Here is an 18,534-nt window from a genome sequence, read left to right as displayed (position 1 = left end):
AGAGCATGATAAAAGCTTTCTCTTACCCACCGGAGATGTGAGAGGCCTTTAAATCTGTCTGTGTTGACCGGCACACCCCCTCTTCCTAGTAGGAGGCGTTCTTTTGTCTTACTGTAGTGTCATATGAATGAGCAATAGCACCAGAGAGGTCAGAACCAGGGCGTGCCTGCCTCACACAGTATTTGTGCAGGGTAATAGGGTGCTTTATTTCTTTCCTGATACACTCATTCAAATGTTCAGAATGTCAATTCTATTATTAATGATGTTATTACCAGGACTGTACCAACAATACATCTCTTGAAAGATTCCTCCTCCTTAGTTCAACTACAACCCATAATAATAAAAAAATATATATGACTACGCCAGAAAAATCGGATAATCAAATAATGGTACAACTTGTATTATGGTTTTGACCAACTTTGTGGTTAGAGTGTCTGCGCTTAGATTGAAAGGTTGTTCAATACCCAGCTGAGTCATACCAAAGACTGTAAAAATGGGACCTGATGCGTCTCTGCTTGGCACTCACTATTAAGGAGATAGATTGGGGCCCGGCGATGTACAAGCACATCCCCTGCTAGTCTATCAAGCTGCCTCACGCTACAGAAACAGGAGACAGGCTTGGGCATGAGAACTTACTTTGAATTTTGTACTATGGTTTGTTCACTCTGGAAGTCCTCAACTGACTAGATAGTGTAGAATTATTATTAGATTAGATTACTGACCTTTAGGTCAATTTAAATGTGTAGGCTAAACTGTGTAGGGGACAAATGGGTTCTTTGGGGTTCATACAAACCTGTGATGTTTCAAACTAAATGTTAGCTAGAAGCAAGAGGAAATTGTGTGTTTAATAAAAGCACATCCTACTTTATCATGAAATATGCCAAATACAGCTACAGGCCGAGCCTGACATTGACAATTTGCTAATTGTTTATTTTATTTCAGTGAGGAGTCATAAAACCATTGGACGACTGTTGCTGACCTCTGTTGAATGATTGTGATTGGGCTGACTGTGAGAAGGTATGTAGCCTATCTAAATGATTTATAATCAGTTATGTATAGTAAGTCTTGGTGGTTCAATAGCCCAGTTAATCATTACATTACTTTTAACACTCTATGTTTTGCTCAGTGTGGCAGTAACCCAACTATCAAAGGCAGAGGTCTCTTTCGGCTGCTGACAACAACTGCATGTCAATTGTTCTACATCAAAATAATGATAACGTTTGTCAGTATAGGATTTAGTCTTCATTTTGGCAGATTAACTCATGTTTATTTCCTTTTTTCTTCTTCTCAGGGACCAGCCAGGCAACAACCCATACTGTAGAGCTACTGTTCCACAAAGAACCAGCCAGACAACAACCCATACTGTTCACCTACTGTTCCACAAAAAAACAGCCAGAAAACAACCCACTGTAGATCTACTGTTCCACAAAGAACCAGCCAGACAACAACCCATACTGTAGAGCTACTGTTCCACAAAGAACCAGCCAGACAACAACCCATACTGGAGACTGTCGTTACATTTTCTAATAGCCTACCGCAAGCAATGAAAGAAAGAGCACATTTTAATTTTAGGATTTCAAAGCATACACATGAAACAAAGAGTATGAGACATGAAAGAGCAAACCAATTGGAACACTTCAAGTTGATGGGGTAAAGTGGTGTATCCAAGGCAACGTTCATCTCAGCAGATTCGCTCACTCCCTTCACTCTCACAATGACAGACGGCAATATCAAACAGGAAGGAAAAAGAAGAAGGCAGAATCTAACGATGACCCACCAAGCAAACAACCCATTCAAAAACAGTAAGCTAGCAATGACCCACCAAGCAAACAACCCATTCAAAAACAGTAAGCTAACAATGACCCACCAAGCAAACAACCCATTCAAAAACAGTAAGCTAGCAATGACCCACCAAGCAAACAACCCATTCAAAAACAGTAAGCTAGCAATGACCCACCAAGCAAACAACCCATTCAAAAACAGTAAGCTAGCAATGACCCACCATGCAAACAACCCATTAAAAAACAGTAAGCTAACAATGACCCACCAAGCAAACAACCCATTCAAAAACAGTAAGCTAGCAATGACCCAAGCAAACAACCCATTCAAAAACAGTAAGCTAACAATGACCCACCAAGCAAACAACCCATTCAAAAACAGTAAGCTAGCAATGACCCACCAAGCAAACAACCCATTCAAAAACAGTAAGCTAGCAATGACCCACCAAGCAAACAACCCATTCAAAAACAGTAAGCTAACAATGACCCACCAAGCAAACAACCCATTCAAAAACAGTAAGCTAGCAATGACCCACCAAGCAAACAACCCATTCAAAAACAGTAAGCTAGCAATGACCCACCAAGCAAACAACCCATTCAAAAACAGTAAGCTAACAATGACCCACCAAGCAAACAACCCATTCAAAAACAGTAAGCTAGCAATGACCCACCAAGCAAACAACCCATTCAAAAACAGTAAGCTGACGCAAATATATTTATAAGTAGGGGAATTAAAACAACCTCATAAAGTAAATAAGAGTCATGGTCCACTTGGATGCTCAGCTGCGTAATGAAATGTGTACATCAGTTCATGCAATCACCTCTGCTTGGAGCCAACAGCCCTCAGATTAAAGTGATAGTTGTTTAATTTCAGCCTGGCTGCGACACCCAATCTATTTTATGCGGTTTTGTTAATAACAGAGCCAGAGAAAAGTCAATGCAGAGGAACTGGAATCACCTAAACACGTGTACTTTCCAAGAGGCAGCAGCGATGATTCAATAATTCAACCCGCTGTGTATGTAATCAGGCCTTCATTAGTAGCAGAACAGGTCATCCAGGATACTCTTTTAAAAAGAGAACGTGAATTAGATGCTAGCTCATTCACAGTCTAAAGACATAGTCACAAGACCTTGCGCCATTTGGAGTGATTCTTTGGTGGAGTGATGGGACTGGTTGCCAACGAGGTTGGGCTGATACCTGATGCATGGCTAGTTGGCTTCATGTTGTTTCCCAAACTCGGTCCTGGGTGCACGTTTTGGTTTTTGCCCTAGCACTACACAGTTGATTCAAATCATCAAAGCTTGATGATGAGTTGGTTATTAGAAATCAGCTGTGTAGTGCGAGGCCAAAAACTAAAACGGGCACCCCTTGGGGTCCAGAGGACGGAGTTTGAGAAAGCCTGTATTAGGTAATGAATTGGAGGATTACATGTAGGATGCAGGAGGTTAATCTGCCAGCTAAGGAGATGGACCTCTGTTCACTGAGACACTGTGGGGCTCACAACTTGCTGTCAGATGGACCTCTGTCCACTGAGACACTGTGAGGCTCACAACTTGCTGTCAGATGGTACACTAGCTGACATGACTATTGGTTTGATGCTAAACTATCTCAAGCAGTCTATGGTTGAATCTTTTTTTTCAGACCACACAAAAGGATTACATTCAATTACATTGATTTTGCGGGTTGGGAGATAACGCTCTTTTTGGAAGTTACGTTGTTGGTTCCAGACTGGGTTGAACTGATGCCTGATGCATGGCCAGTTGGCTATGAGGGCATAATTAAGTTATTAGGTCATGTTGGAAGACGTAATGGAGGTTGACATGTCAGGTACAGGAGGTCCATCTACCAGCCACGGAGCTCTCCAGACTGCTAAGACTCGGTGTGCCACTCATAGTTTGCTGTCTGATTCTGACAGTAGCTGATATGACTAGTGGTTTGATCCTCAACCATTTAGACACAATGGATGGTTGGTCACACTATTTGGGTAGTCCATCTGTAGAGGATCCAACTGCAGAGCATCTACAGATGAACTATCCAAATAGTGTGACCAAACATTCGGAAAATGCCAGTGCTGTTCTTGTAACAACAAAAAAATACTGTGCTTTGCCTTGATCCTGACCCGTCACCCACTGACAAATGTTTCCCAGTGCGAGTATTTTTATGTTCTATCAATACCACCAATTAATTATTAATTGTGTATAGGTGGTTAGTTTGCATTATCATGGAGGGTGCTGCATTAATGATTAAATCCTGGAGCCTGATCAATCACAGACATTTTATATCCCTCTCGGGGAGGGTGGCAAACTCAATAGCAAGCAGGTTCAACAGATTGGAGGGATTTAAAAGCTTAACACATTTCCCCAACAGCTGCACAATGAATCATTCCTCAGATGTTACCGTTGGTCCTCCGCTCTTCTCCTGTGCTGCAGTAATGCTTTTAGGAACCACGTCTCACTGTGGTTCACTGCAGAGCTACATACCTCTTAATTTCAGGGTTGTTAACCTGAGATTGTTTCTTGTTTCACCCACACTGTTATTTTCCACGTGCTGCTGCTGATACACTTACATTCAACCAAGGTTGTTTACTATTGATGACAGATTGCTATTGAATTCAGCAAACAACGCTACAGTAAAGTGTGTACTTCAGCATAAAATGTCAAATATAATTGTTTTGTAGAAAATATCTGTTGTGCCCCGCTGTTCAGCATGCTATTTATTGATCACCCCACTGCTTTCCTTTGAAAGACTTGCTCAGGGGAAACAACATTACACACACACACACACACACACACACACACACACACACACACACACACACAATATTGTCCTGCAGGTGGGATTTCAGATACAGAGCTTTTCATAGAGATTTACTGTCTAAGTTGGGTTGGATAAAAACAAAGTTGGGTTTGTTATTGATGTGTCAAGAACGCTGCAATGATTCACTATGTTTCCAAATGCTGAGGAGAAAGCCTGTTGTTATTGTTGACAGGTGGTCAAACCATGAAAGGTAGCTGTATATTAGAACTTCATTGGGACTTTTTAGGGCTTTATTTCTAATGTCTAGCATTGATTTGTGCATTTCCATTGACGTGTGCATACTAGTGCTAAAAAAGTTATTTGAAAGGAAATTCCAACGTAAATAGGGTATTAAAGTGTTATTTTGCTAAGCAAATGCATTAGAGTAAAAACATCTTACTATAACTCAAAATAGAGACATCTTACTAAGTCATCTTACTATAATTTAAATCAAAGACATCTTACTATAACTCAAATTACAGACGTCTTATTTTATTTACATACAGTCGGGAGGCACTACTGGATATAAGAGCAACATCAACTCACCATCATTATGACCAGGAATACGACTTTCCCGAAGCGGACCGCTACGGAGACGGGCACATTGCGCACCGCTCCTGAGCATACTACTCGCCAATGTCCAGTTTCTTGACAACAAGGTTGATGAAATCCGAGCAAGGTTAGCATTCCAGAGAGACATAAGAGACTGTAACGTTCTTTGCATCACGGAAACATGGCTCACTCGAGACACGCCATCGGAGTCGGTACAGCCAGCTGGTTTCTTCACGCATTACGCCAACAGAAACAAGCATCTTTCTGGTAAGAAGAGGGGCGGGGGGTATGCCTTATGATTAACGAGACGTGGTGTGATCATAACAACATACAGGAACTCAAGTTCTTCTGTTCACCTGACAATTCCTCACACTTAAAATTCGACCGCATTATCTACCAAGGGAATTCTCTTAGATTATAATCACAGCCGCAAATATTCCCCCCCAAGCAGACACATCGATGGCCCTGAACAAACTTTATTTGACTCTATGTAAACTGGAAACCACATATCCTGAGCAGCATTCATTGTAGCTGGGGATTTTAACAAGGCTAATCTGAAAACAAGACTCCCTAAATTCTATCAGCATATCGATTGTGCAACCAGGGCTGGTAAAACCCTGGATCATTGTTATTCTAACTTCTGTGACGCATATAAGGCCCTCCCCCGCCCTCCTTTTGGAAAAGCTGACCACGATTCCATTTTGTTGCTCCCAGCCTATAGACAGATAATAAAACAGGAAGCTCCCGCGCTCAGGTCTGTTCAACGCTGGTCCGACCAATCTGATTCCATGCTTCAAGATTGCTTCGATCACGTGGATTGGGATATGTTCCGCATTGCGTCAAACAACAACATTAACGAATATGCTGATTCGGTGAGCGAGTTTATTAGCAAGTGCATCGGCGATGTCATACCCACAGCAACTATTAAAACAATCCCAAACCAGAAACCGTGGATTGATGGCAGCATTCGCACAAAACTGAAAGCGCAAACCACTGCTTTTAACCAGGGCAAGGTGACCAGAAACATGACCTAATACAAACAGTGTAGCTAATCCCTCCGCAAGGCAATCAAACAAGCTAAGTGTCAGTATATAATGACAAAGTAGAGTCGCAACTCAACGGCTCAGGCACGAGGTATGTGGCAGGGTCTACAGTCAATCACGGATTACAAAAAGAAAACCAGCCCCGTCGCGAACCAGGATGTCTTGCTCCCAGACAGACTAAACAACTTCTTTGCTCGCTTTGAGGACAATACAGTGCCACTGACACGGCCCGCAACCAAAACCTATGGACTCACCTTCACTGCAGCCGACATGAGTAAAACATTTAAACGTGTTAACCCTCGCAAGGCTGCAGGCCCAGACGGCATCCCCAGTCGCATCCTCAGAGCATGCGCAGACCAGCTGGCTGGTGTGTTTACGGACATATTCAATCAATCCTTATCCCAGTCTGCTGTTCCCACATGCTACCGCCCCGTAGCACTCACTTCCGTCATCATGAAGTTCTTTGAGAGACTAGTCAAGGACCCCGGCCAACAGCTCCACCCCCCACCCACAGCTACTCGCCCAAGCCTACCCAGCTTCTCCTTCACCCAAATCCAGACAGCAGATGTTCTGAAAGAGCTGCAAAACCTGGACCCGTACAAATCAGCTGGGCTAGACAATCTGGACCCTCTTTCTAAAACTTTCCGCCACCATTGTTGCAACCCCTATTACCAGCCTGTTCAACCTCTCTTTCTTATCGTCCGAGATCCTTAAAGATTGGAAAGCTGCCGCGGTCAAACTACAGACCTATATCCATCCTGCCTATCTAAAGTCTTCGAATGCCAAGTTAATAAACAGATCACTGACCATTTCGAATCCCACCGTACCTTCTCCGCTGTGCAGTCCGGTTTCCGAGCCGGTCACAAGTGCACCTCAGCCACGCTCAAGGTACTATATGATATCATAACCGCCATCAATAAGTGACATTACTGTGCAGCTGTCTTCATCAACCTGGCCAAGGCTTTCGACTCTGTCAATCACCGTATTCTTATCGGCAGACTCAGTAGCCTTGGTTTCTCTAATGACTGCTTCGCATGGTTCACCAACTACTTTGCAGACAGAGTTCAGTGTGTCAAATTGGAGGGCATGTTGTCCGGACCTCTGGCAGTCTCTATGGGGGTACCACAGAGTTCAATTCTCGGTCCAACTCTTTTCTCTGTATATATCAATGATGTCGCTCTTGCTGCGAGCGATTCCCTGATCCACCTCTACGCAGACGACACCATTCTGTATACTTCTGGCCTTTCCTTGGACATTGTGCTAACTATCCTCCAAATAAGCTTCAAAGCCATACAACACTCCTTCCGTGGCCTCCAACTGCTCTTAAACGCTAGTAAAATCAAATGCATGCTTTTCAACCGTTCGCTGCCCGCACCCACCCAACTAGCATCACCACCTTGGATGGTTCCGACCTAGAATATGTGGACAACTATAAATACCTAGGTGTCTGGTTAGACTGTAAACCCTCCTTCCAGACTCATATTAAACATCTCCAATCCCAAATTGTGTGACTAGGGTGGACATTCTATGTTCATTTTCTATGTTGTGGCAAACCTCTTCAAAGTTATGAGCGTTTGTCACAAATTAAGTGGGAAACTGTCACCAAATCACCCCAGAATGAGCGTTCTTTCTCCGTCCTGGTCCACCCAGGCCGTAGACAAGGTCAAGGATAGCAGGGTTCGGTACACGAATCGGGTTCTTGGTAGGTCCAGGTCCAAACACCAACAGGTAAGTCCAAAACAGAACAGTCCATACACGGTAAATCCAGCCAATATCTATTGTCTCTTTCTCTACGATTCATAGATCCTTCCAGCCCTCTCTCTTCCTCTTCCTGGTTTTTCTTGACCCTTTATCTCTGGGTCGGCTCCACCTTCTGAGGGTTCCCCTTGCTTCTGGGACTTGTAGTTTTGGCGGTCGGCCATTTTGTGACCTGTAGTTCTGATCGGGGTGGCCATTTTAGTGATCGGGCAGAGCCCATTTATTAGTTCTGCTCTCACATATCTGGCATTTATCACTCGACCCCCTTCTTTGCCACAATGTTTTGTATTTCTTTGTTTGGCCGGGTATGGTTCTCAATCAGAGGCAGCTGTCCATCGTTGTCTTTGATTGAGAACCATACTTAGGTAGCTTTTCCCCACATGGTTTTTGTGGGTAGTTGTTTTCTGTTTTTGTGTCTGCACCAGACAGAACTGTTTCGGTTATTCCCTTTGTTATTTTTGTATTTAGTGTTCAGTTTAATAAATAACATGAACACGTACCACGCTGCGCTTTGGTCCTCACCTTCTTCCACCAACAGGCGTTACTCAAATCAAATCTAGATTTGGCTTTCTATTTCTCAACAAAGCCTCCTTCACTCACGCCGCCAAACTTACCCTAGTAAAACTGACTATCCTACCGATCCTCGACTTCGGCGATGTCATCTACAAAATAGCTTCCAATACTCTACTCGGCAAACTGGATGCAGTCTATCACAGTGCAATCCGTTTTGTTACCAATTCACCGTATACCACCCACCACTGCGACCTGTATGCTCTAATCGGCTGGCACTCGCTACATATTCGTCGCCAGACCCACTGGCTCCGGGTCATCTATAAGTCTATGCTAGGTAAAGCTCCGCCTTATCTCAGTTCACTGGTCACGATAACAACACCCACACTTAGCACACGTTCCAGCAGGTATATCTCACGGATGATCCCCAACACCTAATTTGGCCGCCTTTACTTCCAGTTCTCTGCTGCCAGTGACTGGAACGAATTGCAAAAATTGCTGAAGTTGGAGACTTTTATTTCCCTCACCAACTTTATACATCAACTATCTGAACAGCTAACCGATTGCTGCAGCTGTACATAGTGCATCTGTAAATAGCCCACCCAATCTACCTACCTCATCACCATACTGATTTTATTTTATTTACTTTTCTGCTATTTTGCACACCACTATCTCTACTTGCACATCATCATCTGCTCATTTATCACTCCAGTGTTAATCTGCTAAATTGTAATCGTTCACTCCTATGGCCTATTTATTGCCTACCTCCTCATGCCTTTTGCACACACTGTATATAGACTTTCTTTTTTGTACTGTGTCATTGACTTGTTTTTTGTGTTATTGGCTTGTTTATTGTTTGCTCCATGTGTAACTTTCTATTGTTGTCTGTGTCACACTGCTATGCTTTATCTTGGCCAGGTCACAGTTGCAAATGAGAACTTGTTCTCAACTAGTTAAATAAAGGTGAAATAAAAAATAAAAAATATCACCTCCACCCTACCTTACACCCTAGACCCACTTCAATTTGCTTACCGCCCCAATAGGTCCACAGACGACGCAATCGCAACCACACTGCACACTGCCCTAACCCATCTGGACAAGAGGAATACCTATGTGAGAATGCTGTTCATTGACTACAGCTCAGCATTTGACACCATAGTCCCCTTCAAACTCGTCATCAAACTCGAGACCCTGCCCTGTGCAACTGGGTACTGGACTTCCTGACGGGCCATCCCCGGGTGGTGAGGGTAGGTAACAACATCTCCACCCCGCTGATCCTCAACACTGGGGCCCCACAAGGGTGCGTTCTGAGCCCTCTCCTGTACTCCCTGTTCACCCACGACTGCATGGCCATGCACGCCTCCAACTCAGTCATCAAGTTTGCAGACGACACTACAGTGGTAGGCTCTGCAACAATGACAAGACGGCCTACAGGGAGGAGGTGAGGGCCCTCGGAGTGTGGTGTCAGGAAAATAACCTCACACTCAACATCAACAAAACAAAGTAGACGATCGTGGACTTCAGGAAACAGCAGAGGGAGCACCCCCCTATCCACATCGACGGGACAGTAGTGGAGAGGGTAGTAAGTTTTAAGTTCCTCGGCGTACACATCACGGACAAACTGAATTGGTCCACCCACACAGACAGCGTGGTGAAGAAGGCGCAGCAGCGCCTCTTCAACCTCAGGAGGCTGAGAAGCACTCTCAAAAGCACTCACAAACTTTTACGGATGCACAATCGAGAGCATCCTGTCGGGCTGTATCACTGCCTGGTACGGCAACTGCTCCGCCCACAACCGTAAGGCTCTCCAGAGGGTAGTGAGGTCTGCACAACGCATCACCGGGGGCAAACTACCTGCCCTCCAGGACACCTACACCACCCGATGTCACACGAAGGCCATAAAGATCATCAAGGACAACAACCACCCCAGCCACTGCCTGCTATCATCCAGAAGGCGAAGTCAGTACAGGTGCATCAAAGCAGGGACCGAGAGACTGAAAAACAGCTTCTATCTCAAGGCCATCAGACTGTTTTAAACAGCCACCACTAACATTGAGTGACTGCTGCCAACATACTGACTCAACTCCAGCTACTTTAATAATGGAAAAATTGATGTAAAAATGTATCACTAGCCACTTAATATAATGTTTACATACCCTACATTACTCATCTCATATGTATATACACTACTCTATACCATCTACTGCACCTTGCCTATGCCGTTCTGTACCATCACCCATTCATATATTTTTATGTACATATTCTTCATCCCTTTACACTTGTGTGTGTGTATAAGGTAGTTGTTGTGAAATTGCTAGGTTAGATTACTCGTTGGTTATTACTGCATTGTCGGAACTAGAAGCACAAGCATTTCGCTACACTCACATTCACTTCTGCTAACCATGTGTATGTGACAAATAACATCTGCTAACCATGTGTATGTGACAAATACAATTTGATTTGATTTACTATACCTTCAATTACAGACATCTTACAGACATCTTACTATAACAACTTAAAATAGAGACATCTTACTATAACTCAAAATAGAGACATCTTGCTATAACTTACATTACAGACATCTTACTATAACTCAAATTACAGACATCTTACTATAACTCAAATTACAAACATCTTACTATAACTCAAATTACATACACCTTACCACAACTTAAAATAGAGACATCTTGCTATAACTTACATTACAGACATTTTACTATAATTCAATTTGCAGACATTTTACTCTAACTCAAATTAGAGACATCTTACTATAACTCAAAATACTGAAATCTCACTTTAACCTAAATTACAGACATCTTACTATAACTAAAATTGCAAACATTTTACTACAACTCAAAATAGAGACATCTTACTATAACTCAAAATAGAGACATCTTACTTTTACTCAAATTACAGGTATCTTACTGCAACTCAAATGACTGACATCTCACTTTAACCTAAATTACAGACATCTTACTATACCTAAAATTGCAGACATTTTACTACAACTCAAAATAGAGACATCTTACTATAACTAAATTTACAGACATCTTTCTATAACTCAAAAAGCTAACATTTTACAACAACTCAAAATAGAGACATCTTACTATAGCTCAAAAATAGAGACATCTTACTATAACTCAAAATAGAGACATCTTACTATAACTCAAAATAGAGACATCTTACTATAACTCAAATTACATACATCTTGCTATAACACAAATGACTCTATCTCAAAGTAGAGACATGTTACTAAGACATCTTACTATAACTCAAATTACAGACATCTTACTATAACTCAAAATAGAGACTTCTTACCAAGAAATCAAACTATTATTTAAATTAGATACATCTTACTATAACTGCAATTACAGCTATCTTACAATAACTCAAATTAGAGACATCTTACCAAAATATCTTACTATAATTTAAATTATAGACAATATACTAAGACATCTTACTATATCTCAAATTAGAGACATCTTTCCAAGACATCTGATGATAATTTAAGTGAGTGACATCTTACTTTAACTCAAATTAGAGACATCTTAGTATAATTTAAATTAAAGACATCTTACTATATTTCAAAATAGAGATCTTACTATAACTCCAAATAGAGACATTTTACTATTATTGAAATTAGATACCTCTTACTATACTTTAAAATAGAGACATCTTAGTATAACTCAAATTATAGACATTTTACTACAACTCAAATTACAGACATTTTACTATAACTCAAAATAGAGACATCTTACTATAACTCAAATTACAGACATTTTACTATAACTCATATTAGAAAACTCTTACTATAACTCAAAATAGAGAAATCTTACTAAGACATCTTACTATAATTTAAAATAAAGACGCCTTACTATATCTCACATTAAAGACATTTTACTATAACTCAAATTACAGACATCATACTATAACTAAAATTACAGACATCTTACTATAACTAAAATTACAGACATCATTCTATAACTCAAATTACAGACATCTTACTATAACTAAAATTACAGACATCTTACTATAACTAAAATTACAGGCATCATTCTATAACTCGAATAGCTGACATCTTACTATAACTCAAAATAGAGACATCTTACTATAACTCAAAATAGAGACATCTTACTATAACTCAAAATAGAGACATCTTACTATAACTCAAAATAGAGACATCTTACTATAACTCAAAATAGAGACATCTTACTATAACTCAAAATAGAGACATCTTACTATAACTCAAAATAGAGACATCTTACTATAACTAAAATTACAGGCATCATTCTATAACTCGAATAGCTGACATCTTACTATAACTCAAAATAGAGACATCTTACTATAACTCAAAATAGAGACATCTTACTATAACTCAAAATAGAGACATCTTACTATAACTCAAAATAGAGACATCTTACTATAACTCAAAATAGAGACATCTTACTATAACTCAAAATAGAGACAACTTACTATAACTAAAATTACAGGCATCATTCTATAACTCGAATAGCTGACATCTTACTATAACTCAAAATAGAGACATCTTACTATAACTCAAAATAGAGACATCTTACTATAACTCAAAATAGAGAAATCTTACTATAACTCAAAATAGAGACATCTTACTATAACTCAAAATAGAGACATCTTACTATAACTCAAAATAGAGACATCTTACTATAACTCAAAATAGAGACATCTTACTAAAACTCAAAATAGAGACATCTTACTATAACTCAAAATAGAGACATCTTACTAAAACTCAAAATAGAGACATCTTACTATAGCTCAAAATAGAGACATTTTACTACAACTCAAAATAGAGACATCTTAGTATAACTCAAATTAGTGACATCTTACTATAGCTCAAAATAGAGACAAATTACTATAACTAAAATTACAGACATCTTTCTATAACTCAAAATAGAGACATCTTACTATAACTAAAATTACAGACATCTTTCTATAACTCAAAATAGAGACATCTTACTACAACTAAAATTACAGAGATCTTACTATAACTCAAATTACAGACATCTTACTATAACTAAAATTACAGGCATCATTCTATAACTCGAATAGCTGACATCTTACAACAACTCAAAATAGAGACATTTTACTATAACTCAAAATAGAGACATCTTACTAAAACTCAAAATAGAGACATCTTACTATAGCTCAAAATAGAGACATTTTACTACAACTCAAAATAGAGACATCTTAGTATAACTCAAATTAGTGACATCTTACTATATTTCAAAATAGAGACATTTTACTATTATTGAAATTAGATACCTCTTACTATACTTTAAAATAGAGACATCTTACTATAACTCAAAATAGAGACATCTTGCTAAAACTCAAAATAGAGACATCTTACTATACTTTAAAATAGAGACATCTTAGTATAACTCAAATTACAGATATCTTACTAGATCTCAATTTACAGACAATTTACAATAACTTAAATTACTGACAACTTAATAGAACTAAATTTAGAGACATCTTACTATAATTTAAATTAAAGACATGTTACTATAGCTCAAAATAGAGACATCTTACTATAACTCAAAATAGAGAAATGTTACTATAGCTCAAAATAGAGACATTTTACTGCAACTCAAATAGAGACATTTTACTGTAACTCAAAATAGAGATCTTACTATAAGTCAAATTAGAGACATCTCACTATAACTAAAAATAGAGACATCTTACTATAACTCAAATGACAGACATCATAATATAACTCAAATTACAGACATCTTACTACAACTCAAAATAGAGACATCTTACTATAACTCAAAATAGAGACATCTTACTACAACTCAAATAACAGACATCTTACTATAACCCAAAATATAGACATCTTACTATAACTCAAATAACAGACATCTTACTTTAACTCAAAATATAGACATATTACTACATTGTAAATCAAATTATGGACATTTTACCATAACTCAAATTACATGTTAATTTAACTCAAAATAGAGACATCTTACTATAACTCAAATTACATACATCTTGCTATAACACAAATGACTCTATCTCAAAGTAGAGACATGTTACTAAGACATCTTACTATAACTCAAATTACAGGCATCTTACTGTAACTCAAAATAGAGACATTTTGATATCATTTAAATTAGAGACATGTTACTATAACTCAAATTACAGACATCTTACTGTAACTCAAAATAAAGACATCTTACCAAAATATCTTACTATAATTTAAATGATAGACAATTTACTAAGACATCTTACTATATCTCAAATTAGAGACATCTTTCCAAGACATCTGATGATAATTTAAATGAGTGACATCTTACTTTAACTCAAATTAGAGACGTCTTAATCATTTTACTATATCTCAAATTAGAGACATATTACCAAGACGTCTTACAATAAGTCAAATTAGATACATTTTACTATAAATGCTTTCCTGCAGTCAAATTACTTAGTGGCCTCATGGGAGGAATGTTATTCATATTTTTCTTGATTAATCATTGTTAATCATTATTAACATTATTTTAGAAACCTGCCAAAAATCCAATGTTTATATATGTCAAACGGTTTTGTTATATTTCTGTCTTCTGTGATGTATATAAAGTGTAATATTACGATGTGAACTCCAAATGTAATACATGTCAACTGTATATCTGACATGGTACAGGTGTCTTCTTTCTTTAAACCCATAACCATGTGTGTGAGGTGTATACTTTTGTTTCAAAGTAGATTTGTTTAAGACTATCAAGAAACATTGTGTGACCCTGATTAAGCCCACGGCAGTAAAAGGATAACTCAAAAACAGAGAAAGAAGATGAACAGTAAAATAAGCATGGCCAATGGCAAGTAGAAATATATGGTTATTCCATTCAAGTGCCCTAAAAAAAATTAAATGTGTCTTTTTTAAGCTGAAAATCGATAGTTGGCATACAAAGCAATCATTTTGACCTTTACCTAAAAAAGTATGATTGCAGCCTATGACATGCATCAAACTGAGACCCTCTGGCAAATTGGGTGGGCAAATAACACAAACTACATCCATAATCACTGTATAGAATTAAATTCCCATTCGCTTTTATTGACCATATTTTTGTACAAATCAAGAAGACTCCATTTGTTATGTCAAAAGGTTTGAGTGTGACAAGAACTACAACGCTGGTGGGTTTTTCACACTCAAGAGTTTCCTGTGTTTATCAGCAATGGTTCACCACCCAAAGGACATCGAGCCAACGGCCGGACAGTGGTTGAAAATGGGTAATTGATGAAAGAGGACAAAGGAGGCAGACACGAATTGTGCAGAGCAACAGACATTACAACATTGGTGCCCAAAGACCCATAAAAGAATGCACGACTTGTCGTACCTTGGCATGAATGGGGTATTGCAGCCGACGGACCTTACAGAGTTCCACTTCTTTCAGCAAAAAACAAGAAACTAAGGTTGCAGTGGGCTAAAAAACGAAAACACTGGACACTGGAGAATTGTAAAAATAGCCTGGTCTGATGAATCCCAGTTCCTGCTGCTTCACTCTGATGGGAGGACTAGGGTATGGAGAAAACCACGAGTACATGCATCCATCATGCCTTGTGGCAGGACCGGCTTAATACAGGGGCTTACCGGGGCAGAAATTAAAATAAATTAATAAAGGAAATATATACAGTATATATTGTACAGTATATATATATATATATATATATATATATATATATATTACTGCCTATCAAAGGAGGGTTCAGGAGCCCGCTCTTAATGAGTATAGACAGGCTGTCTTGTCTGCTGCCACTGTCAAATCAAATCAAATCAAATTTATTTATATAGCCCTTCGTACATCAGCTGATATCTCAAAGTGCTGTACAGAAACCCAGCCTAAAACCCCAAACAGCAAGCAATGCAGGTGTAGAAGCACGGTGGCTAGGAAAAACTCCCTAGAAAGGCCAAAACCTAGGAAGAAACCTAGAGAGGAACCAGGCTATGTGGGGTGGCCAGTCCTCTTCTGGCTGTGCCGGGTGGAGATTATAACAAAACATGGTCAAGATGTTCAAATGTTCATAAATGACCAGCATGGTCGAATAATAATAAGGCAGAATAGTTGAAACTGGAGCAGCAGCACAGTCAGGTGGACTGGGGACAGCAAGGAGTCATCATGTCAGGTATTCCTGGGGCATGGTCCTAGGGCTCAGGTCCTCCGAGAGAGAGAAAGAAAGAGAGAATTATGTGCTAATCTGTGCTAATCAATTAATTACTGTGCTAATCATCGGTAGGGGGCACACGTGGGTAACTGGAGGGCCCTGCCTTGATTGGGTAACTGACTATAAAAATAATAATAATAATAATAAACTGCATAATAAATAAATGTGACTGGTCAATTGTGTGAGTCAGGGGATAGGCCCAAGACGCAATAAAAATGTAAATGACTTTACTTTTAAAATTAGTATTATTTTATCCAACCACAGGAGCCCTCACTCAATGTTCCAAGTACACTAGAGAGCATAATTTTGCCACAGAAGATCAATAGTTTCAACAACAAAAAATAACTGTGGATTAAGTTTTATTACAAGCACATACAGGTAACTGCCAAAATAAAGGAAACACCAACATAGTGTCTTAAAAAAAGTGTTGGGCTACCATGAGCTGCCAGAATATCCAGTGGCACACTGACTCATCTAATGACGAAGATGAAGCCATGGGCTATTACTCACGGTGTAGGCCATGCATCAAGATTAGCTACTTTGCTGCATCCTGTCTCCCTGTTGCGCTGTCTTAGGCGTCTCACAGTACGGACATTGCAATTTATTGCCCTGGCCACATCTGCAGTTCTCATGCCAACTTGCAGCATGCCTAAGGCACATTCACACAGATGAGCACTGTGTTTTTATGTGTGTTTTTCAGAGTCAATAGAAAGGCCTCTTTAGTGTCCTAGGTTTTCATAACTGTGACCTTAATTGCCTACCGTCTGTAAGCTGTTAGTGTCTTAACGACCGTTCCACAGGTGCATGTTCATGAATTGTTTATGGTTCTTTGAACAAGCATGGGAAACAGTGTTTAAACCCTTTACAATGAAGATCTGTGAAGTTATATGGATTTTTACAAATGATATTTGAAAGACAGGGTCCTGAAAAAGGGACTTTCTTTTTTTGCTGCGTTTTTATACAGTGAGCTCCACAAACGTATTGGGACAGTGACAAATTGTTTGTAGTTTTGTCTCTGTTCTCCAGGACTTTGTATTTGAAATTATACAATTACTATGAATTTAAAGTGCAGATTGTCTGCTTAAAGTGGAAGGGTTTCATCCATTGTGTGACATTTTTGAAATGACTAATTATTTTGTACATAGTCCCTCCATTTTATGGGACCAAAAGTATTGGGACAAATTCACTTATATACATGTATTAAAAAAGTGAAAAGTTAAGTATTTGGTCCCATATTAATAACACAATAACACTACATCAAGCTTGTGACTTCAAATTATTTGGATGCATTTGCTGTTTGTTTTGGTTGTGTTTCAGATGATTTTGTTCCCAATAGAAATAAATGGTAAATAAAGTCACTTTTATTGTAAATAATCTAACCTTTCTAAACACTTCTACATGAATGTGGAGGCTGCCATGATTACAGATCATCCTAAAGGAATCATGAATAACGATGAGTGAGGAAGTTACAGACACACAAATATTATACCCCCAAGACATGCTGACCTCTCACCATTACAATAACGGCGGAGGTTAGCATTTTTGGGGGGGGCATGAGATATGTGCGCCTGTAACATTCTCACTCATCATTATTCACGAATCATTCACGAATGAGTGTATAAAACATTAAGGACCCCCTCTGTTTGCCCTCAGAATAGCCTCGGTTCTTCAGGGCAAGGACTCTACAAGGTGTCGAAAGCGATCCAAAAGCTGGTCGATGTTGACTCCAATGCTTCCCACAGTTTTGTTATGTTGGCTGGATGTCCTTTTGGTGGTGGACCATTCTTGATACACAATGAAATTGTTGACTGTGAAAAACCCAGCAGCGTTGCAGTTCTTGACACAAACCTGGGTGCCTGGTACCATACCCCATTCAAAGGAAGTAAAATAGTTTGTCTTG

The sequence above is a fragment of the Oncorhynchus mykiss genome, chromosome 16 (assembly GCF_013265735.2).
Source record: "Oncorhynchus mykiss isolate Arlee chromosome 16, USDA_OmykA_1.1, whole genome shotgun sequence".
Classification (NCBI taxonomy): domain Eukaryota; kingdom Metazoa; phylum Chordata; class Actinopteri; order Salmoniformes; family Salmonidae; genus Oncorhynchus; species Oncorhynchus mykiss.
The sequence above is the reverse complement of the archived record's forward strand: the minus strand, read 5'-3'. Positions refer to the sequence as shown.